General features: G+C 38.9%; 1 protein-coding gene and 1 long non-coding RNA gene across 8 annotated transcripts in view; one reads left to right on the plus strand and one right to left on the minus strand.

Moving 5' to 3' along the window:
• CLNK (cytokine dependent hematopoietic cell linker) overlaps window positions 1-22,563 on the plus strand; it is a 201,857-nt gene that overhangs the window by 12,770 nt on the left and 166,524 nt on the right. The gene's annotated exons all lie outside the window — the stretch shown is intronic.
• The window catches only part of LOC102151549, a 29,902-nt gene continuing 25,387 nt past the window's right edge, over window positions 18,049-22,563 (minus strand). For 4 of the 6 annotated variants that reach the window (XR_005357248.1, XR_005357244.1, XR_005357247.1 and 1 more), the window contains 4 exons: window positions 21,389-21,570; window positions 20,605-20,816; window positions 19,686-19,885; window positions 18,049-19,162 (listed from right to left, as the gene is read on the minus strand). This is a non-coding gene — a long non-coding RNA (uncharacterized LOC102151549). The remainder of the gene's footprint in view (window positions 19,163-19,685; window positions 19,886-20,604; window positions 20,817-21,388; window positions 21,571-22,563) is intronic. The other 2 variants (XR_005357245.1, XR_005357249.1) reach the window with 2 other exon arrangements.

Below are 22,563 nucleotides of genomic sequence, written 5' to 3' on the forward strand. Positions count from 1 at the left end.
ATTTTGTTACTAATTGACTTCTCCCACTCAACATAACTCTCTAGAGATCCATCCAAGCTTTGTGTGTATCAATAATTCATTCTTTTTTATAGCTAAGTAGTATTTGATCCTATGGATATACCTCAGACTATTTAATCATTCACCTCTTGAAGGACATATGTGTTCTTTCCAGGTTTTTTTAGTACTATCAAGAATAATAACCTGTATTTGTGTACACATTTCTGTATGAACATAAAGTTTTCATTTCTCTTGGATAAATGACTGGGGTAGGGGTAGGGATCCAGCTGTTGAACATTAGTGCTTTAAGAATCTGCAAAACTGTTTTCTAGGGTACCCATATCTTTGTACCTGAGCGATCCAGCAAGGATATTAGAGACACTGGATCCCCCACACATTGCTGGTAGAAACATAAAATGGTACAGACTCTGTGCAGCCACCTTGTTGTATTTCAGCCATTCTAATAGGTTAGGTACTGATATTTCATTGAGGTTTTAATTTGCATTTTTCTAATAGCTAATGATGTGGAACATCTTTTCATGTGCTTATTTGCCATCTGTGTCCTCTCCTGTGAAATGTGTGCTCATGTCTTTAGCCTATTTTCTAATTGAATTTTTTCCTATTGAGTTTTGAGAGCTCTTTAAATAGTCTAGATATTAGTTCTTTGTCAGGTATGTGGTTTACAAGTGTTTCCTTTCAGTCTATAGTTTATCTTTTTTTTTCTCTTAATAGCCCTTTACAAAGCAGGTTTTCATTTTGATGAAGTCCGATCAGCCATTTTTTCTCTTATGAATTATGCTTTTGAGGTCAAGTCTAAGAACTTTTTGCCTAGCCCTTAGCTGGAAGATTTTGCCCAATTTTTTTCTAAAAGTTTTATAGTTTTACATTTTATATTTAAGGCTATGATCTGTCTTGAGTTAATATTTATATAAAGTATGAGACTTAGGTCAAGGTTCATTTTTTTTCATTGCCTCTGGATGTCCATTTATACCAGTCCTATTTGTTGAATAGACTGTCTTTCTGCCATTGATTCACTTTTGCGTCTTTATCAAAAATCAGTTGGACATATTTGTGTAGGTCTATTTCTGGATTCTCTGTTCTACTCCATTGCTCTGTGTCTATCCTTCTCCAAATACCACACGGTCTTGATTACTGTAGCCATATAAGTCTTTCAATTGGGTAAACTGATTTGTATGCTTTATTCTTTTTTTTTTTTCCTTCAAAATTGTTTTGGCTATTCTAGTTGTCTGCCTTTCCATATAAATTTTGGGGCCACCTTATCTATAGTTACAAAAAAAAATCTTGTGATCTCTATAGTAATTGTGTTCAGAAAGTTCCCAGTATAAAACACAAACCAAAAAATTAATTATATTCCATACACTAGCAATAATATGTGGACACTGAAATTACAATACCATTTATAACCATTACAAAGAACAACAACAAAAAAAAACACTTAGATGTAAATCTAAGAAAACATGTACAGGATTTGTATGCCCAGAGCCACAAAATGTTAATGAAAAAAATAGAAGGTGATCTAAATAAATGTAGAGACATATTTTGTTCATGGATTGGAAGATTCAATATAGTGAAAATATCCATCTCTTCAATTTCCTTACTACTTACAGGGCAATCCAAGTGATCTATTTCATATTGGATGAATAGTAATGTTTTTTATTTTTTGAAGAATTAGTCTGTTTTATCTAGGTTGTCAAATCTATGTGTATAGAGTTGCTCACAGCATCCACTTAGTATCCTTTCGATGTCTTCAGAATCCGTATTAAACCTCCTCTCCTTGCTGATAGCAGTAATTTCTGTCTTCCCTTTTTTTTTTTTTTTTTCTTTGTCAATGTTTCTGAAAGTTTGTAAATTTGGGACACCTGGGTGGCTCAGTGGTTGGGGGTCTGCCTTTGGCTCAGGACGTGATCCCAGGTCTAGGGATCTAGTGCCACATCAGGGTCCCTGTGGGGAGCCTGCTTCTCTCTCTGGTTATGTCTCTGCTTCTCTCTGTGTGTGTCTCATGAATAAATAAATAAATCTTTAAAAAATAAAAATAAGTTTGTAAATTTTATTGATATTTTAAAAGCAACAATTGTTTATTTCATTGATTTTCTCTAATGTTTTTGTTTTCAATTTCATTGATTTCTGTTCTTATCTTTATTATTTCCTTCCTTATGCTTCCTTTGGCGTTATTTTGCTCTTTCGTTTTTTCCTAATTTCTTATGGTAGAACTAGATTATTGATTTGAGATTTTATTTTCTCATATATGTAGTCAGGGCTATAAATTTCCACCTGAGCATTGTTTGAGCTATATCCCACAAAATTTTGTATATCGCATTGTCATTTTCATTCAATTCCATGTATTTTGTTAATTTCCTTGAAGACATCCTCTCTGACTCATGAATTATTTAGAAGTGTGTTGTTGAGTTTTCAAGTGTTGGGAAACTTTCCTGTTATTTTTATTAGTGATTTCCAGTTGATTGCACATGGGTCAGAGAACATATAATATAGGATTTGAAGTCTTGAGTTTGTTGAAGTTTCTTTTATGGCCTAGGATGTAAACTATCTTGGTATATGTTTCATGGGTCTTTTAAAAAATGTGCATTTTGCTACTGTTGGTTGCAATGTTCTATAAATGTTGATTACATCCTCTTAATTGATGGTGTTGTCAAGTTCTCCTATCCTTGATGATTTTCTGTCTGGTTGTTCTATTAATTATTGAGAGAGGGGCCTGATATTTCCAACTATAACTGAATTTGCCTATTTCTCCCTCAGTCCTATCAATTTCGTTTCTAAATTTTGTAGCTGTTTTCTTGATGCATATACATTTAGAATTGCAACATCTTTTTGGTAGGTTGATCTTCTTACCATATATGTCCCTTTCTGTGATAATTTTTTCTCTGAAGTCTTCATCTGATATTAATATAATCATTCCTACTTTCCTTTGATTAATATTTGCAAATTAATTAAAATAAGATTAATATCTTTTTTCATCCTTTTACTTTCAATCTACTTGTGTTATTGTATTAAAGGTGAGTTTCTCACAGACACATATAGTTGAGCCATACTCATGAGTTTCTATTCAGTCTGTCAATATATGTGCAGATTAAGGTGTCTGGTGGCTCAGATAATTAAGTGGCTGCCTTTGGCTCAGTTCATGATCCCAGAGTCCTAGGATTGAGTCCTGCATCAGTCTCCCTGCTTCTCAGGATGTCTGTCTGTCTCTCTCTCTGCCTCCCTTTCTCTCTCTCATGGATAAATAAATAAAATATTTAAATATATATGAGTATACACACATATATATATCCAGATTAAATGTGAATTTGACTATATTTAATATAATTACTTGTGTTAGGGCTTGAAACTGACATTTAGTTTTTGGTTTCTATTTGTTCCTGCTATTTGCATTTCTGCCTTCTTTTTCCTACCCTCCAATGGACTTTAATTTTTTTTTTTTTTTACTAATGACATTTCTATTTATCTATAGAGTATTTGGGTATATTCTTTTGAATAGCTTTTCTAGTGGTTGCTCTAGGTATTAACATGATATATATAAAACTTACCATGGTCTACTGGTGGTATCATTTTACCAGTTCAAGTAAAGTATAGAAACCCTACCTCCTTTCACATCCCTCAACCCTCTCTCATTTATAATCACCTTAAATATTTCCTCTGCATACATTTAGAACCACACGTGTTATAGTTTTCACTTCAACTATCAAACATAATTTAGAAACTCAAAAGGAAGAGGAAAGTCTATTTGTCCATATTTCAGCATACTGTGTTCTTTTGTCCTTTCTGGTGTTCCAAGATTCTTTTCTTTAACATTTCTCTTCTATTTAGAGAACTTCTTTGGCCCATTTGTTACAGTAGTTATGCTAGTGTCAAATTCTGTTTTTCCATTCCAACAAGGATGGGTGGAAGAAAAGTGGATCGCAGAATGGCGCTCTGTGCTGGATCAGTAAACTGCAGGCCATGTGGACAAAACATCCGAAGTTAAATTTGATTGGAAGATAGGAAATAAATTACTTTGTAAAGCAAGCTTGATCTTGAATCAAAAAGGCTTTTTGTTTGTTTGTTTGTTTGTTTGTTTACATAATTTAAGAACATGATGGTTTTTGATCAGGTGTGGCATGATCAAATTGCATTTTATAAAGACTAAATTTGGCAATAAAAAAATTCTGTTTTTCTTCACCTATCTATGTCAATTTCTCCTGCATTCTTAAAACATATTTTTACTCTACATAGTATTTTGGCTTTATAGTTCTTCTTAATTTTTTCAGCACTTGAAAAAATGTTGTACCATTTTTTTCTGATCTCCATAATTTCCCGATGATAAATCCACTCCTATTCCAATTATTTTTCTCCCAAGAGATAAGGTACTAAGTAATTTCTCTCTTGCTATTTCCAAGGTATTTTGTCTTTAGCTTTCAGAAATTTGACTATGATGTATCTTGGTGTGAATGTCTTTGGACTTACCTTGTTTGGGTTCACTCAGCTTCTCGAACATGTAGGTTTTATGTCTTTTACAAAATTGGGAGTTTGTCAGTAATTATTCCTTTGGGTATATTTTCAATTCTGCCCTCTTTTTCTTCTCTTTATGGGAACTTTCACTACACCACTGTTAGATTTTTTGTTATAGACCCATGTGCTGCTGAGGCTCCTTTTGTTTCCTTGTTTGTTTCAGCCCATTTTCTTTGTGCTCTTCAGATTGGATCATTTTTATTGTTTTCCATCCAGTTCATGATTCTTTCCTCCTCCTGTTTCCATCCTGCTATTGAGCCCACCCATTCAGGTTCTTGTAACTGTATTTTCACTTCTAAATTTTCCATTTGGTTCCTCTTTCCATCGTCTATTTCTTTGCTGAGAATTTGTATTTCTTTGCTAAGATTCTTATTTTTTCATTTGTTTCAAGTATGGTCTGAATTGCTCGCTGAAGCATTTTTGTGATAGCTCTTTAAAATCTTTGTCAGATTATTCTGGCATTTCTGTCATCTCATTGTTGGCATCTATTGATTGCCTTTTCTTCATCAACCAGGACTTATTCTTAGTATAGTGAGTTATTTTAAATTGAAACTTTATAATATGGTCTTATGTTATAGGACTTTGGATCTTATTTATTTTTTTAGATTTATCTATTTATTTATTTATTCATGAGAGATACAGAGAGAGGCAGAGACACAGGCAGAGGGAGAAGCAGGCTCCATGCAGGGAGCTTGATGTGGGACTTGATCCCGGGACTCCAGGATCATGCCCTGGGCCAAAGGCAGGCACAAAACCACTGAGCCATGCAGGTGCCCCTTGGATCTTATTTAAACCTGACATTTTAACTGGCATCCTCTGACACCACTCTGACAAGGGAAGGAGGTTGTTGCCTCATTAGTTCTAGGGGTAGTGTGATATGAAACTCTAGATTCTCCATGTGGTCTCTAGAGTATCCAATGAGAGGTGCTCCTCGTTAGGACTATGTGGAGGTAGAAGTTCTTCTCCTGACTGGACCTTACTCATATCCACTTGTTTGGGGGGTGAGAGGTAGAAGTACCTCATTAGAACTCTCACTTAGCCTCTTTTGACACACCCAGTGCGTGGAAGGGTGGCGAACACCTCACTACTGCCCAATGAGGAACACCACATGGTCTCCACAGACACTATGATGGAGAAGGGACTCATTATTGCCTGGCAGGCATGAAAATTCCAGCTTCCTGCCCAGTCTCCTCTGACACCATTCCAGCAGGAGGTTTGGGGTGCCTCGCGACAACCTGAGAAGATAGAAGCCTAGCTCCCCACTCAGCCTTTGTAGGCTTGGGTAGGCCAGTTTTTTGTGTGGTGTTTGGGAGCAAAAAGTGGTTATTTTCTAGATGTTTTCTGTCTTGCCATCCCTTTCCTGTTACTCAGGTAGTGAGGTTAGGCTTTTGATGAAGCTGTCTTTATTAGTGCCTGTTGGCATTTCTGAGCTGTTGGGACATGTGAAGCAAAAAAAAAAAAAAAAAAAATCAGAGACTCATCATCTCATTTCTTTTGGTGGTCTAGAAGTCTTCAGCCAGTCAACCATTTCCCCACATTTTAGAGTTTCCATATACCTTTGTTAACATGTCTAAGGTGTTTAGTTGACCTGGAAAAAACTGGTCAAAGTACATCTCTTCCATTTTCCCAGAACGAGAAGTCTCAAGGCATTTTTCAAGGTTCCAATAGAAATATTACATTGTTCACATTTGGCCCCAACTGACACATTTATATATTTCTTAATAACCTATTTACTTGACTTTAACAGAATTCCAAATCTCAGACCAAACAAAAAGTCAGCAGGAGAAGAGGGGACAAAATCATAGAAGTTTTCCTGAGCGAGGAGAGTGTTAGCATTGCTACTTATAAAGAAGAAACCTCTTGAGAATTAATTCAGATAAAAACTGCTTATTTTTTATTTAATATTGCTGAAACCTCTATTTGGTGGCATTCACTCAGAAATCTCAATTTTAAAAATAATCTTGCATGCTCAACTTTTGGTTAGATACCATTAAAAAAAAATACTTCACTACCTTTTCAAACAGTAGAGACTCAGGAAAGGAATTCACTTCTTGATGACTCAGATCCTAATTCTAAGCTGCTTGAGCAGCTTTACTTTCTTTCTGCCAGGGAACGGCAAGCTCCCAATGCTCTTTTTCACAGATGCCATTACCACATCCTTAACTCCTGCTTATAGTTTTTTGGGGGATTGGAAATGAGAATACCATGCCTGGCAGAGTTGTGTGTAGATCAAGAGCCAAATGCTTGCATTGAGGACACAGGGTCTTTCTTACCATGCGACAGGGAGGGGATTTGACTCATGGTGGGTTTTATAATTTTAGTATCACTAAATAATTTAAACAATTCAATATTCTTTAGTTATTCTCTGGATGGCTGAGATTGCCAAACAAGCAGAAGTTAAAGCAAAAAAAAAAAAAAAAAAGAGGAAGAAGGAAACAAAGAAGAGAAATTAAGTGTTATTTTTACAGTGATGGGTTTACTATTATCCTGTTGGAAAGTGGTTGACTGTTGATATGAACCCAGTAATACATCAGATCCATTATGGATGATATTATTCTAACTATGTCCTACTTCGCAGAGTCATGGTAAAGAATATTACCCACATTTTTTAAATGAAAAAACTGGATTTAGGAAGCTAAATGAATTGCCTGAGGTCACACCCATCACAAACAAAGTAGCTGGATTAAACCCAGTTCTGCTTTTATCTTTTCCAAGATGACAGTGTAGGGTGGGTGCCGCAAAATCTAGTTAAGCACACAGGCAATAAATCTCATGCTCAGTATGGCTATCTAAAAGAGCGCTTCTCAACTCTAATGGGCATAGTGATTCCAACACAGTAGGTCTAAAACAAGCATTTGTATTGTATATTTCTGACAAAGTCTCAGATTTACCTGATGCTGCTGGTGCACTGGCTACATTTAAATAGCAAGGATCTAAAAGATCCACTTTGATATTATGTAAAGGCAGGGATATGGGTTTGATCTTTAATTGAATGTATTTCAGGCAATTCATTGTTTTGGTTGGTTTCTTTTTTTTTTTTTGCATTTAAAAAATGCAACATAGTCATAAAAATTACATGGCTGCTTTATTACAGATACTGAAACTGAACAGGAATGTTGATTTAAGGCAAAGAAAAAAATCTTAGGGCATATAAGTGAATTAAAAGAAAATGTCTGAACATAAAAAAGAAAACTAATCCCTTACTTATTACCAATAGTTTTCAATATTCTTTAGCTGCATTGACCATAACTACTAAATCAAAAATCAGAATTGATAATTTGACAAAGATTAAAAATGAAATTTTGGTAATGAGGATGACTTCTCCATTGAGATCTGGAATATGTCACCGTTAATATGGAAATAATGCCCCCCAACACACACAGACACATACATACCCCACTATGAATGTGTTACCTAAAACACTTTAGATTAAAAGAGATCTAAGGGCCTAAGGCTGTTTTTATACCAGCTGCTTATCCTGATTTTTGAATCTGCAATTTGTGTAAATCAAAATAATAACTCTCTGCATACCGATCTGAAAGAAAATATATAGCCCTTTGAACAACACATATCTAAGTATGTACTGGAAGATTCTATTTTTCATGGCCTTGCCTCTAGTTTCTCTTAAGTAACACAAAATAGTGATACATGGGTGGTTCAGTGGTTGAGCATCTGCCTTTGGGTCAGGTCCTGATCCTGGGGTCCTGGGATGGAGTCCCACATGGGGCTCCCTACAGGGAGTCTGCTTCTCCCTCTTCCTATGTCTCTGCTTCTCTCTGTGTGTCTCTCATGAAGAAATAAATAAAATCTTAAAAAAAAAAAAGTAACACAAAACATTCCAGTCAGCTTAAGTCCCAAGTACAATCTTGCTTTACTATGTAAAAAGTGTATTTCTAATTTTAAAAACAAAAATACACCAAAAAAGTGTATGTCTCATTTAAAAAATAAAATCTCAACCTTGATTTAGAGTCTAAGCTCCTCTCCCACCCTCAGTGGGGAGGCTGCAGTCAAGGAGGGGCTAGGTGGCTTTTGCTATTTCTCCTTACTAGCACTTTCTCCTACCACTCCCCTCAGAGTCTACCTGCATAGATTTGAAGCATGTGGATGAAGAAGAAAAAGAGAGTTTGACAGGAAAGTTATTTTTTGCCCAATAATGCTGTGAGTTGGTGGTCTGGGTTTGGCAGTTCTAATGAGGACCTTGAGGTATCCAAAAGACGGTCAACCTCAGAGACATCACCCTTGTGCCTGTTCTTAGCCATCTCTCCCTGCAGTTCTCTGATGTGGATGATGCCTCCATCTTCCTCTGGCTTTTCTTCTACCTTCTGTACCTTCTTTTCACTGAAGTCATTCACCCTTCTGGGTGCCATCTTGCTCAGGAGCTAAGATGACTCCATACCAGTGCTCTCTCTTGCTCCTGACACTCATGTTGTCTAGGAAAATACTCACTGACCTATCTTTTCTACAGAGAAATTCTTGAAGTACATGATATCCAGCACAGCCAACACCCACTCCCAGCACCCCCCCCTTCCAGCTCATGCATGTTGCAGCTAATCAGCTCTTAACTTGAGATTTGTCAAAGAAGACTCAGATTCCAGAACACTCTGACCACCCTCCCTCCCATTGCAGAGGACTTACACGAAATTCTCTGAGTGGTCCTGCCAAAGACCACCCCCTACTAGGTGTGAGGTGGTGAGCACCTAACTCCTCCCTTTCTTCTTTGTGAAGTATAAGGCTCTCATAGTTCAGCAATGCATTTTCCAAAAATATATATTCAAAATTTTTTTTCCCATTCTCCACCTTGCTACCTTTTTGATACCCTTATGTGGTGTGACATCCAACTAGCTTTTGATCATCTAACTTTGAACTTTCTGCATATAATCTAGTACTTTCTTTGAAAGGTGATAACCATTGTCTCCTGGTGCCTCAGCCAACTTTCTGTTAAATATGCTAATGGACCTCTGGAATCCCCAAGAGTGTTTCTGAAACTACTTCCAGTTTCAAATCTTTTCATGGGACACATCACAGAACTGGTTTGGAGCACTTTTTTGTAAATACCTCAGAAAATGGCTGGCATTGGAAAGGACATTAGAAATAATCCACTTCAATTCCTTCCTTTAGTAAAGAAGATGATCTGGAGTGCAGAACATGTATTGATAAGGTCAAGTCACCCAGATTCTGAGCAGGAGAACTGCAATGAGGCCAACTGCCTAACTGGCAGATTTCTCCACTTTGCAAGGGCCAGGAAAGAGTCAGAGGTCTCAGTGTTTGAAATTTTTAAAAACTGAAAGAGAATAAAAATATCTTACCTTTTTAAAATGTAATTCAACCAATATTTCAAAACAAAAAGAGTTGTTGAAAAAATATAAGCATTATGTGTTTCCAAGACTCTCTGAGACATCTTGTTTTATGGATTTATATATACTTTTATATTTAAAAACTATTTGGCAGTTATTCTTTGGGAGAGACTGTTTTGTGACTCAACAAGTATTAGGCTAGGAGGTCTTCTATGAGATTAAGAGATTAATGATCAGTCAGGGAGTTTTTTTTTTTTTTCCCTAAGAGAAACCAGTGGTTCTTGTGTTCATGTAGAAAACCAGGCCCTGCACTGCATTAAAGAAGCTCAGTGGTCTTGTTGACCCTAAAGACCACAACATCAGTGCAATGAAGCAGTTAAGAACAAGGATGCTTTAGGGTTTCAGACATGGGTTTGACCACCAGCTCACACCTTTAGAGAAAGGAGAGTACGTTGCCCACAGGTTCAGAATTTATTACCTTGGGCTACAGAGTTTCCTCTTTGCAGAGAGGCTAGGACCTTCACACCTTGAGCTGGAAACCACGCATGAGGCCAAGATTGACCTTTGGGCTATGGTATCACTCACCCTATATTAATAGTCAAAGACCTCAGGCCCAGAAGAAGACATCCTTATAGAATCTGGTGTCACAGTCAAAGCAAATCAACTCTCCTACCTGACTACTTGATGATGATTCTCTCTTAGCAACTCAATCATTTGGCTTTTATCAGCAGAGAATATGTGAAGAGGACCATATAAAAAATTACTAAGACAGACTGGGAGCTTGAGGAAGGTGACAGTGCAGTGTAAAGGGAGACAGCATGCCACTCTCTCATAGTACTTACCCTATATGTCTGAGAGGCATTGAGCGGTTCAAGAGAGAAAGCAACCTGACTCTGGGGTTAAATACATTAACAAGATGCAGTGAGTTCACCTCCTCAGTCAAGGTCCCTCATCTCCAGAGCAACAGTGTCTTTGGTCATAAAATGAGGATAGGATACCACCTGCCTCAAGGAGGTATTGGAAGGATGGACTACTGAGTTAAAACCTTCAAATCGGCTAGAACAGCACTTGGCACACAATCAGTGCCCAATACACATTAGTTCTTGTTATTAGAAGGACTATGCTAAGGAACATGTGCCAAATAAATGCATAGAACAGTCTGGTGCCCCTTCACTTCTTTACAAGTGTTTCTATAGCCCATCATTTTCCCCTCCTCGTCATCATTCTGACCAGCTTCACTTTCATTCTCCTATCAGGAAGCTGGGTAGCCACCCCAGCACAAGTCAGTCCCTCATACCTGTCCATCCTGATTACTCATTGCCCTCAGACCAAGTAGCACAGAGAAGCATGCACTCCTTATGCCTCACACCTCTTCTCAGAAACCCAAGGGGCAGCTATTCACCAGAGCATCAATCTTTGCACTTTCTTGACTTACAATTCCCAGAGAGAGGGAGACCTGGGGTAACACTTTTTCACTTATTGTCTTTCAGAAATGATCCAGTCTAGATAATAAGCCAAATGGTTACCATATCAGTCATCAGTGATGCGACATAACAAACAAACTCCAATCCAATGACTTAATAAACATTTACTGAGCTTGTGAGTTGGAGGATTGGGGTGGCTGGGCAGTTCTGATCTAGGCCACACTGCATTGATGTGAGCTGCATTCATGCTTGCATCGGTGACATCACCAGGAATGTGTTATGATGACTGACTGACCTCCCTCACATGTCTGCATTGGCAGCTGGGGTGGTGGGGTTACCAGACCATGTGTCCCCCATCTTCCACAATTTAGGCTGGTATTATTTATGCCTGTTATGGCCCCCATAAATTCAAGTGTTGAAGCCCTAACCCCCAACGTGATGGAATTAGAAGGTGAAACTCCATGATGAGATTAGTGTCCTTCTAAGAGAAGGAAGAGACCAGACCCCTTTCACTCTACCATATGAAGACATATATGTCATCTGCAATCCAGGAATAGGGCCCTCATTAAGAACCAAATCAGACAGCACCTGGATCTCAGACTTCCAGCCTCCAAAACTGTGAGATATAAATGCCTGTTGTTAAAGAACTCCGGTCCTCAGTATTTTGTTACAGCAGCTTGAGCTTACTGAGCCAGTGGGCTACTTGATATGGTTCCAAGAGAGCTAAAGAAAGGATCCAAGTTTTTTTGAGGCCTGAGCTTCAAACCAGCACATTCATCTTCTACCTCAGTCTACTGGCAAGGCAAGTCTTAAAACAGCCTAGACTTGTGGGGGGCAGGGTAGTAGATTTCACCACTTGGGATTAGCAGGGAAATCGCATTCCAAGGGCCCACCTTCAACAAGGGATGAGAATTATGGCCTCTTTTGCTATCAATCTACCAATATCATCAAACTCAGAAATAGGAGTTTCAGGATCAGAAAAATTCAAGTTTGAAATTAGCTGTGAGGTCATGGGAAAATGATTTAATCTCCTGAGGACTCACATTTCTTCACCTATAAAGTAGCAATAGTAATCATACTACCCTCATATGAAAGTTCTAATGATTAAACAAGAAAATTCTATGAGTACGGTGTCTGGACATATTTAGCTATTAGGTATTATAGTGGTACTCAACAATCAGCTTCATAGATATTTTATGTAAAATACCTTCCAGTGAACAAGATTTTTTGAGTCTCCTGAGTATTGTATTTTATAAAGGGGAATACAGTCTTGTATTGAATTGAATTGAATAAGTCTCAATTTCAAAATTCCTGATTCCTGTCTGGCACCATACCACTATCCACGATTAAGGGAATCTTATTAATATGAAGCTTACTTATTAAAACTATTGAATATCTTGGTTAAGTAGAGTATTTTAATGCTGTTTCCTATGTTCATCCAAACTGATTTGTTAAGCCAGGCTTTTTAATAGGCATATTTATTGCATAGGAAAACTCTGGAAAGACAGCTTTACAACATAATCATAGAAGTGGTCCCCATGGCATTGTGGCAGTGCAGAGTAAAATCTTGGTCTCTCCTCCTTTAATCTGTTACACTGTGACTTCTTTCTGTGACATTCTAAAGTCTAGGAATAAGGGCTCTTGAATCTCTTTGAAAAAACTTAAAATTTTTCCAATATCCTGCAAAGACAATATTCCATCTTATCCAGTCCAAGCCTTCCTGTATATGGCCACCAGAGTGATCATCTTAAAATGAATATCTGACAAGTCACACCACCCTCCCTTGAGCTCTCACAACAAAGCCCTTCATGATTGGGCCTCTGCCCACCTCCTCTGCTCAACAACACCCCGTCTGCCCTGCCAGGTGCTTATTATATGTTGGTGCTTATTATATGTTGGTGCTTTTTTTATCAACATACCTTGATAAAAAGTACAGCTACATCTGAATTCTGATTCTTCCTCTTAGCATGTAATCTTAAACAAGTTACTTATATTTCTGCATTTAGATTCCTTATCTTAGAAGAAAAAAATAGTAGTATCCAAAATGAAAACTTAAGAAAAATTAATAGGTATAAGACACTTAGACTAGTGTCTGGAAATAATAAATACTATGTTAGCTAATCTTCCTATTATCTAATATAACCATCCTGAAATGATACAGAATCATTTTTCTGCTTCCAGATGTAAAATCCCCTGTGCACAGAAAGATGGAATAGTAACCATAAGTGACACAGATGGGCTTTGAGCCCAGGTGTCTCTGACATCAGCACTGAGTGCTGTCCACTGTGCCAGGCTCCCTCCTGCCACCCTTCCCATCAGAGGGAACTGCCTACTCTTCTCGGGCAGTGCCAAGGCATCTCTCCCCTCTGTTGTGCTGCCTGGAAACCCTGCATCCCATCTTTGTCCACTGAAGGCCTACTTTGCCTTTAGTGTTCAAGTCAAGTATCATTTCCTCCCTGGGAAACTGCTAACCTTCTCCATACAGGCTCAGGCAACTTCCTCAGATCTAAGCACACCCTACACTTTCTGCTGGGGACCCATGCTGAACTGTACTGCCATCACTTCCCTATCAATTTGCTATAAGATGCTTGAAGGTGACAACCAGGTCTCATTTCCTCCCCTATCCCCTTAATGAATGAGTGAACTTTTGCTGTGCTCTTAGCAAACCTGTAATCCTTGGCACTAGAAGTGACAGCTCAGAGACCTTGGAAAGGAGATGCATAGTGCCTTGACCTTGTCAATAGCCAACTGGGTAATGTGGGCTTCACTTTCTTTTACCTGTACAAAGTTAATAACAAAAACCTTCCTCTGTAATTAAAAGATTTGGAGGAGAGATCAAATGAGGAAAATGAATGGGACAGCCCATGACATCCATAGGAGATGTATAGATGACACAAATTGTCCTCTTCCCCATTGGGTCCCCGTAACTGATTCCAGACTCTGGATATTTTCAGATGCCTCAGGAGGGATTGAAATGGAGTCTTCCCCTTGCCCACTGAAACCCTAGTGTTTATGGTGGCATCCTGCTCATAAACTAGGGAGTCCTGGCCTGTAGCCCTTGGCTGGTAACTTCTGTGTGGAGTCAGCTCAACACAGAAACAAATCCAGGATGGTTTCTAAGTGTCCCGCAAGTGGGCCCCTTTGGCTTTGAGTTTATAGTAATAGAATCCACAACCCCTGGGAGAGCACTGGAGGTGCTGTAGAGTTCAGACTCTACATGACTCTACATGACTTTTCTATGGAAGACCCAGATGAGAAGCAGAAAAGGGGCGACCTGCCCCAAGAAACTCTTGGTCTAGAACTCTGAGAGTTTGAGGCAAGCGGGCATCCCACTATACCTGTTTCTCACATTCTTCCCGTTTCGCAGGAAATATCTAAAATATCTTTAATCCATATGCAATTATGTTAACCTCTCTAGAGGATAGAGCAAGACATTATCACAGATCCACCCCATTCCTGCTTCCTCCTCTTCTCACACTCGCAATGTCTCCAGACAGGGCTGCTCATCCATGGGTGAAGAAACAGGTAGCCATCCAACAAAATGGCTTGCTAGATCACGTAGTTCATGAACAGTGATGCCAAAACCAGAGTCTATGGTTTCTGAAACTAGTCCAGTACCCCTCACCCAATGTAAACAGTACATTTGATTTTGTGTGACAGTGCCAATGATGACAGTCCTCATTCCCAGCAACTGTAAATGTGTTTGTTGTGTTATGCAGCGAAGGGGAATTAAGGTTGCAGATTGAATGAGGTTGTTCATCAGTTGACCTTAAAGTATCCTAGATAATCTTGGTGGGCCCAGTGTAGTGACAGGGTCATTCATTGTAGAAGAGGGAAGCTGGAGAGAGGGTCATAGGGATACAACTTGAGAAAACTCAACCCAGTCCGGCTGACTCTGAAGATGCAGGAGGGGCCATGAGCCAAGGAACCGGGGCAGCCTCTAGAAGCTGATAAGGCTAGAACTTAGATTCTCCTATAGAACCTCCAAAAGGAACGTAGCCCTGCCTCACCTGAATTTTAGCCCAGTGAGACCAAGCTTGGACTTCTGACGTCCTGTAACCAGTATTTCCCAAGATCCTACCAACTGAGGAAGGACAAATGGGTCCTAACATGTAAACATCTGTTGTGTTCAATTCTTTCTCTACAATTTTGGTAGGAATTTCCGCCTTCAGACCCCATTCCCTCCACCTTGTTCTTTGCTTCAGGGAGGCACTTCATCTGCACCCACTTCCCACACTTAAGCCAAACCATCCTGTTTTCTCTATGCTTAGATACCTCACTGACCACCGTGGTTCCACTGAGGCACTGGAGCCCTTGATTCCACCAAGGACAGTGTTGTTCCACAGAGTCTTCTATTCATCAGAGTTCAGCCTCTCCTCCCTAAGCCTCTCATCCAGCCTCCTCCCACCCCCGCCATGGACTAATGTTCAAGAATAAACCTATGTGGCAAATAACATCTGATTTAGGAAGCCCTGATTTCTGACCCCAGAAGCATTTCTATTGATCAAGCATATAGCCCTGACCTCGTGTTCATCTGGTTAAATTTACTGAGAATTCCTTCCATTCTTCTTGGGACCAAGGAGTCTCAAGTCCAGATGGACACATTTAGCGATGAATTTAGGAAAGGCAGGAAATCTAGTAGGGAGTAGGTCTGTTTTAGTTTATATGTACTGCAAACTGACTGTGTGACAGACATTTCACTAGACACTTTATGTAATCCTGTCATTTATTTTTCCCAGTTCAGGGCTCTGAACTTCAGAGACTTAACCCTTCCCCAATTCCACAGCCAGGAAGTAGAGTGTCTGGAAAGTCAGGCACAGGGAGGCTGGACCCCATGTGTATGGAAGCTCCACCTACACCAGCTGCTCTGAGCAAATATGTCATATCTGGAAACAAGAGTGGGCGTGCTGCCCTAGCAGCTTGTCCCTGCCCAGCGTGGAGGATGGACATGGATCTTCTCCAGAGTATGGCTGATCAAGGGAGGGAGGGAAGAGAGCTGAGGTAACACCATCCCCAGGGACTCAGGGTAGGCAGCTGACATCAGCCAGGAAGGAAAAAAAAGTTCATTTTTAAAACAGCCAAAGAAAAATTAAACTTGCAGTTCCATCATTTCATATAAAAAAAATCAAGGATGAAAATAAGCATGGTTCCAAGTTATTTTATTCTGAATTTATTTTTAATGCCAATGACAACAAAATAGCTCTTTTATGAGTCATTTTACAAAACAGAAAACATGATTTCCTGAAGTGGCATTTTATGGAAACTTAAAGAAAACTACTATTTGACATGAGAAAGATGGAACATAGCTAACTCTGTTCACCTGAGGGTCTTCCACCACCCTGCTCCCTAGAATGCTCCCCTCACTCTAGCTACCTCCCTCTTCTTTCTGCAAATCTCATTTACACTATTATTTCCTCAGGGACTTATTCTCTGGTCACCCCTGATTTTACTTTTTTTATTGCATTGTAATTCAGTTAATTAACATATAGTGTAACATTAGTTTCAGAGGTAGAACTTAGTGGTTCATCAGTTGTATTTAACATCCAGTGCTAATTACATCAAGTGCCCTCCTTAATGCCCAACACTCAGTTACCCCATCCCCCCCATCTCCCCTCCAGCAATTCTCAGTTTGTTTCTTATAGTTGAGAGTCTCTTATGGTTTGTCTCCCTTTCTGCTTATTTTATTTTTCACTCCTTCCCCTATGATCCTGTTTTATTTCTTAAATCCCACACATGAGTGAAATCATATAATTGTCTTTCTCTGACTAATTTTGCTCAGCATAATACCCTCTAGCTCCATCCATGTTGCTTCAAATGGCAAGATTTCATTCTTTTTGATGGCTAAGCAATATTCCACTATATATAAATATATGTGTGTGTGTGTGTTAAAGATGGCAAGATTTATTAGGTTTGGAATCCACCTCAAAGACAAGAGTTGGCACATGCCTTATGGGATTATCAGTGATAATAATCAAAATGTTTATCTTGTAGGCTGGCACATTCAGCTTTGAACCAGGAGCCACAGTCATTAACTATACCACTAGCCCACATGTTGTAGGTTGTTACTTTCCATTTAATTAAGTGTTTCAATGAATATTTATATATATTATTATAATATAATATATATTACTTATAATATTTATACAATGAATATTTATATATATTTATATATATATAAATATCTTCTTTATCCATCCATCTATCTGTGCTCTTTCCATGGTTTGACTATTATGGACATTGCTACTACAAATATTGGTGGTCATTCCCTCATTTTATAAAAGTCCCCATTATATAATCTCAAAGAACATTGTACTATCTCTTCATTGCATTTCCTGAAATTGTGATAATTATTCTGTATGTGTTTATGTGCCAGGCACTTAGACACTTGGATGTGCAGACCCAGACAACATTGCTCTTTTGGAGCTTACAGTCTAACTAGGGGAGCTGGATAGTTTCTGTGTCTCTCTCCATCAATTATACTAAGAAGTGCAGAATTCCAGAAAGCAAATGGACTTCAGGCAAGAAGTGTGAGAGCAGATAGCAGGGGACATAGGCTAGTCATCTTTACACATTCGACATACATATAAACATATATCTCTTCTATAAGATGTTGTCTGTCTTGTTTGGCACATATTAGGTGATCGGTAAAGGATATCATTGAAACACTTAATGGAATGGAAAGTAACAACCTACAACATGTGGGCTAGTGGTATAGTTAATGACTGTGGCTCCTGGTTCAAAGCTGAATGCAGCCAGCCCACAAGATAAACATTTCTATTATTATCACTGATAATCCCACAAGCCATGTGCCAACTCTTGTCTTTGAGGTGGATTCCAAACCTAATAAATCACTTGCCATCTTTAACTTATTTGTTCTGTCACCTGGGTTCTGTTCCTGTTGACATCTCCTCCTTGAAGGGGTGATGATGTGACATGAGCTTTTGCTGATGTTCTTTTAGTCTCTGGATGGTCCTTCTAACAGTCTTCTTTAGCCCATTTATATGATGGGCTTCTCCCAGGCTTCTCTCTCTGTTTCCTGCCCAAGGCTTAATGTGTACCCAGCAAGAAGAAAAAGTTCAGCTGCCATCTAGATGGGAGTGCATTTATTTATTTTACTTAATAAGTACTCGAACAGCAAAGACCACATTCCAGGCACTATTCTAGGCATTTTGTTAAATAATAATTCAATTAGGGTTAATAACTTTCACAATTCAAGAGTAAAACATGACTGGAAGCAGAATTCCAGACTCATATCCAAGAAATAGTGGTGCAAGTGGATGGTGTTAAAAGGACTTGGGCTGCTTCACAAACTCCTATAGCACCTCCTTTCTTGAAAAATAGCCAGTTGTCATATCACTAAACACCACTGTGAGAAGCCTCCAGTCACTTCTATGCAGAGTGCCACCTCTCAGTCCCTCCCTCCAGGTGCTGATCCCCACCATATTCATCCAAAATGTGCATGCATCATACCAGGCATATGTACCTTCAAGCAACTCTAGCCCTCCAAAATAGGGCTATCTTCCTCCTTCCTGCCCCATTGTATATGTTCCTATAGACCCATCCAACCTGGCCACAGTCCTTAGAATCTCCCTCTTCACCTGCCTAGCCCATCAGTTCTAAGCCTTCCAGTCCATATTGGGCACTTGGCCCTTCCTGACCATACTATCTTTCTGAACCCTAGATCCTAGACAATTGTGAGTCTCCCCACTGGTCTCTTTGCTTTGGGTTCCCTCTCTCTTCTCTAAATATATACTTTTCTAGGTACCAGATACTCTAGATACTTTACGAGACATTCTAGGTACTCTCCTTCACACCTCCTCCAAATGACCTCATGGAAAATGGAAATCAGATCGTGACATTTCTCTGCATAAAATTCTTCAGTGGCTTCTTATTGTCTTCAGAACACAACAGGGAAGTCTTTACCTGGAAGGGGCAAGATAAATATGCTGACGTGTCTAGTATTACCTTTGGCATATGAGTCTTCACACTTGTGTGCCACAGGCATCAAGCTATAGGTCTCCTTCCCAGTCCCCTCTGCCTCTGAATAGGCAATTCTGTCCGCGTAGAATCTGCTTCCCACTTTGTCTAACTGGCTAACCAGTCCTTCTTCCCTGACCACCAGCTGCAATGGTAAAAGATGGCAACTAAGTATATGAGCCAGTCTGCCTGGATTCAAATCTCAACCTCCATACCTAAGGGGTGACCTCATGCTACTGCTATTCCATGCCTCAGTTTCCCCACCTACAAGATGGTAACCTACTTCACAGAGTTATAACAAGGACCAGAAGAGCTAATATACGTAAATATATGGTGACCCATGGCAAGCACTAGGTGAGTTTTTTATTATGATCAACTCCTGCATATTACCAGCTTTCTCCACAAACCACTTATGTATATCTTTAATTTGTTCATTCACCAACTTGCCTGTTTATTTTCAGTCTCTCACCTAACTGCAAGTTCTTTGAGAGCAGGGGCTGGGTTTTATTCATCCTGCCAACATCTAGAACAGAACATGGAGAGGACCAGAAGTTCAATGGAGATTTGCAGTCCTAGCAAAAGAATGCCAGTTTTCAGCTGGGCTCTCACCTACCCAACCTGGTGCAGAGGGGCCAGGAGATATCATTTAATGTAGGACACTCAACCACACTGGTAGGAAAGAAGCAAGAGAAAGAGTTGTTTTAAGGAGAGGATTGCACTTCATGTTCACAGGCAAGAGATACAACCAAGCCTGAAATAGACAATGTCTTCTCGCAAAATCTGTAGCATGATTTTAAACATTTCCTTGTCAAAGTATTGACAAAAAATGAAACAAACATATCTTATTCATGTCCATAAAAGTTGGATGTGATGGCCCCATGAAATCTTCATTTAAAAAATGGAAGAATTCATTAAAGGCTTAAAGAAATTTTGACTAGGTAAAAAGTAGAACAGCTAAAACCTCATAGGTGCAAAAGATGATCAGCTTAGGACACTCTTAACGATCAGAAACAAACTGAGGGTTGTTGGAGGTGAATGGGGGGGGTGGACTAATTGGGTGAAGGACATTAAGGAGGGCACGTAACGTAATGAGCACTGGGTGTATATGCAACTGATGAATCACTAAACTCTATCCTGAAACTAATAATACATTATATGTTAACTAACTTGAATTTAAATTTTAAAAAAAAAAGATGATCACCATTTTTCAGCAAGTTGGAATCATCACAATTTGCTGAAGTGTTTTAGGCAGTAAAACAGTTGAATGATACAATTTCTAAATGCAAAGCCTCTGCATAATTATATATTATATACACCATGCATATATTCTGCAATGGCATTTGCATATTCTTGTTTGCATTAGTTACACAAAACCATGTTTCTTTTACCTATGAAAAAGGAGATTTTTCAGGTAATTGTCCCCACCAGTTCTTGTTGCCTCATCAGCCCCAGTAAGAATCTAAACTCCTTTATTGGTCCCCTGAAGAAGAGGAGATGCACATGGCTTAGAGTCAGGAGGTCTGAGCTCCAGTATGGTCACTGCATTCAAGCTGCATGATTAACAGGTCTCTTCACTTGGCTGAGTCTCAAGCTTCCTTATCTATAAAATTAAAAATAGAAATAGTACCCACATCACAAGTCAGGTTCTGAGGTTTGAATGAGGTAATGAGTGCTAAAATTTTGGAGACTGTGAAGCACTGTGGATATAAAATAGGAACCCACCTACATGTTTCAAGCAAAATAATTTATAATTCCAGGGTCTCTAAAATCACCATAAACATTTCGTTGGCTTTAAAGTTCGACAGGTTTGGATTCCTTTCCAGATTTCCTAGATATTTTTAACCACAGTGACTTCAGTTGCCTGTAGAATGACCTTCAGTTTTCTATAAAATAATCATATCAATCTCACAGCATTTACTGAGTGCTTGCAATGTTGGATGCATTAGTAGAAGATCTCATTTTATTACCATTGCAATTCTCATCTTCTTTACCCACAAAGTCAGCACATTCCCTTCCTCCTCATTCCTTAAATTCCATAACTAGACATTCTTCCCTTTGCCAAACCTGTCTCTTCTCTAATCCCTATTGAAATGCAAACACTTTATACATGAGTATATTAGTCAGGATTCTCCAAAGACAGGCAGACAGAAAGATAATAAGAAATTGGCTCACATGGTTCAGAAGCTGAAAAAAAAGTCCCAAGATGCACTGTCAACAAGACAGAGACCCAGGGGATTGAATGTGTAGTTCCAGACTGAATTCAAAGGGCTGAGAAGCAGGAGAACATGTGGCTTAAGTTCCAGTTTGAAACTCGAGACCCAAGAAGAGCCAATGTTTCAGTCCAAGTCCAAAGGCTGGAAAAGATCATTGACGGAGCTCAGTCAAGCGAAAAGAGATCCCTCTTACTTAGTCTTTTTGTTCTAATCAAGTCTTCAAATGATTAGATGAGGTCCACCCACTCTTGGAAGAGCAATCTGCTTTAGTCTACTGATTCCCATATTAATCTCATGCAGAAATACCCTCATAGATACTCCTAGAATGATGTTTGGCCAAATGTCTGGGTACTCCATGCCTCAGTCAAGTTGACATATAAAATGAACTACCCCAATGAGAGTTCCATCACAACTTAAGTGGAATAATGCTCCCTTGCAGATTTCAGTTAGAAGGTGGAAATATCTGAGAAATATGAGGATTTGGGAAGGTGTGCCATCAAGGGACAGGTGGGTCTAAGTGTGGAAGGAAAAAGCAGAGAATACCACATACAAAATAACGTCACAGATTTTCAGAAATATGACCAAACTTGTCATATATATTGTCACATTTTATTTTTCCATTAGTCATCCATTCATGTATTTATGTATTTACTTTCAACTTACTTTTACTGAGGGCATAATACGGTCTAGGTATTACATGGGTGTAAGGGCCAAACAATCAATTAAAGTATGAAGTTTGTCCTCAAATTACACCTGGAAGCTGAATGCATGTTTTCAGATTTCTTCCAAATGATACACTTATGAAACCCTGGACCTGTTGGTTTGCAATCTGCTTTAAGTCTTATGTATTCCAAACCCACTACCACCAGTACACCACCATCTCCACCAAGGTCTTCTGACTTCTAGTCCCATCTACATAGACTAGGATTTCACAACCCACCATCTGAGTTAGCATTCCTTCGTTTTTCAGTTTAACTCTGAATGAAAAAAAAATGTCTATTTCAGCTTTTATCCCCACACTCCTATTTATGTCACACAAATCAACACAGAACAGTCAATAATTCCATAGATGCATATCCTGTTACTGTCTTCTTGGTCCAGTTTGATTACCATAATAATGAGATGATGATGATA

This window comes from Canis lupus, chromosome 3, assembly GCF_011100685.1.
Source record: "Canis lupus familiaris isolate Mischka breed German Shepherd chromosome 3, alternate assembly UU_Cfam_GSD_1.0, whole genome shotgun sequence".
Taxonomy (NCBI): domain Eukaryota; kingdom Metazoa; phylum Chordata; class Mammalia; order Carnivora; family Canidae; genus Canis; species Canis lupus.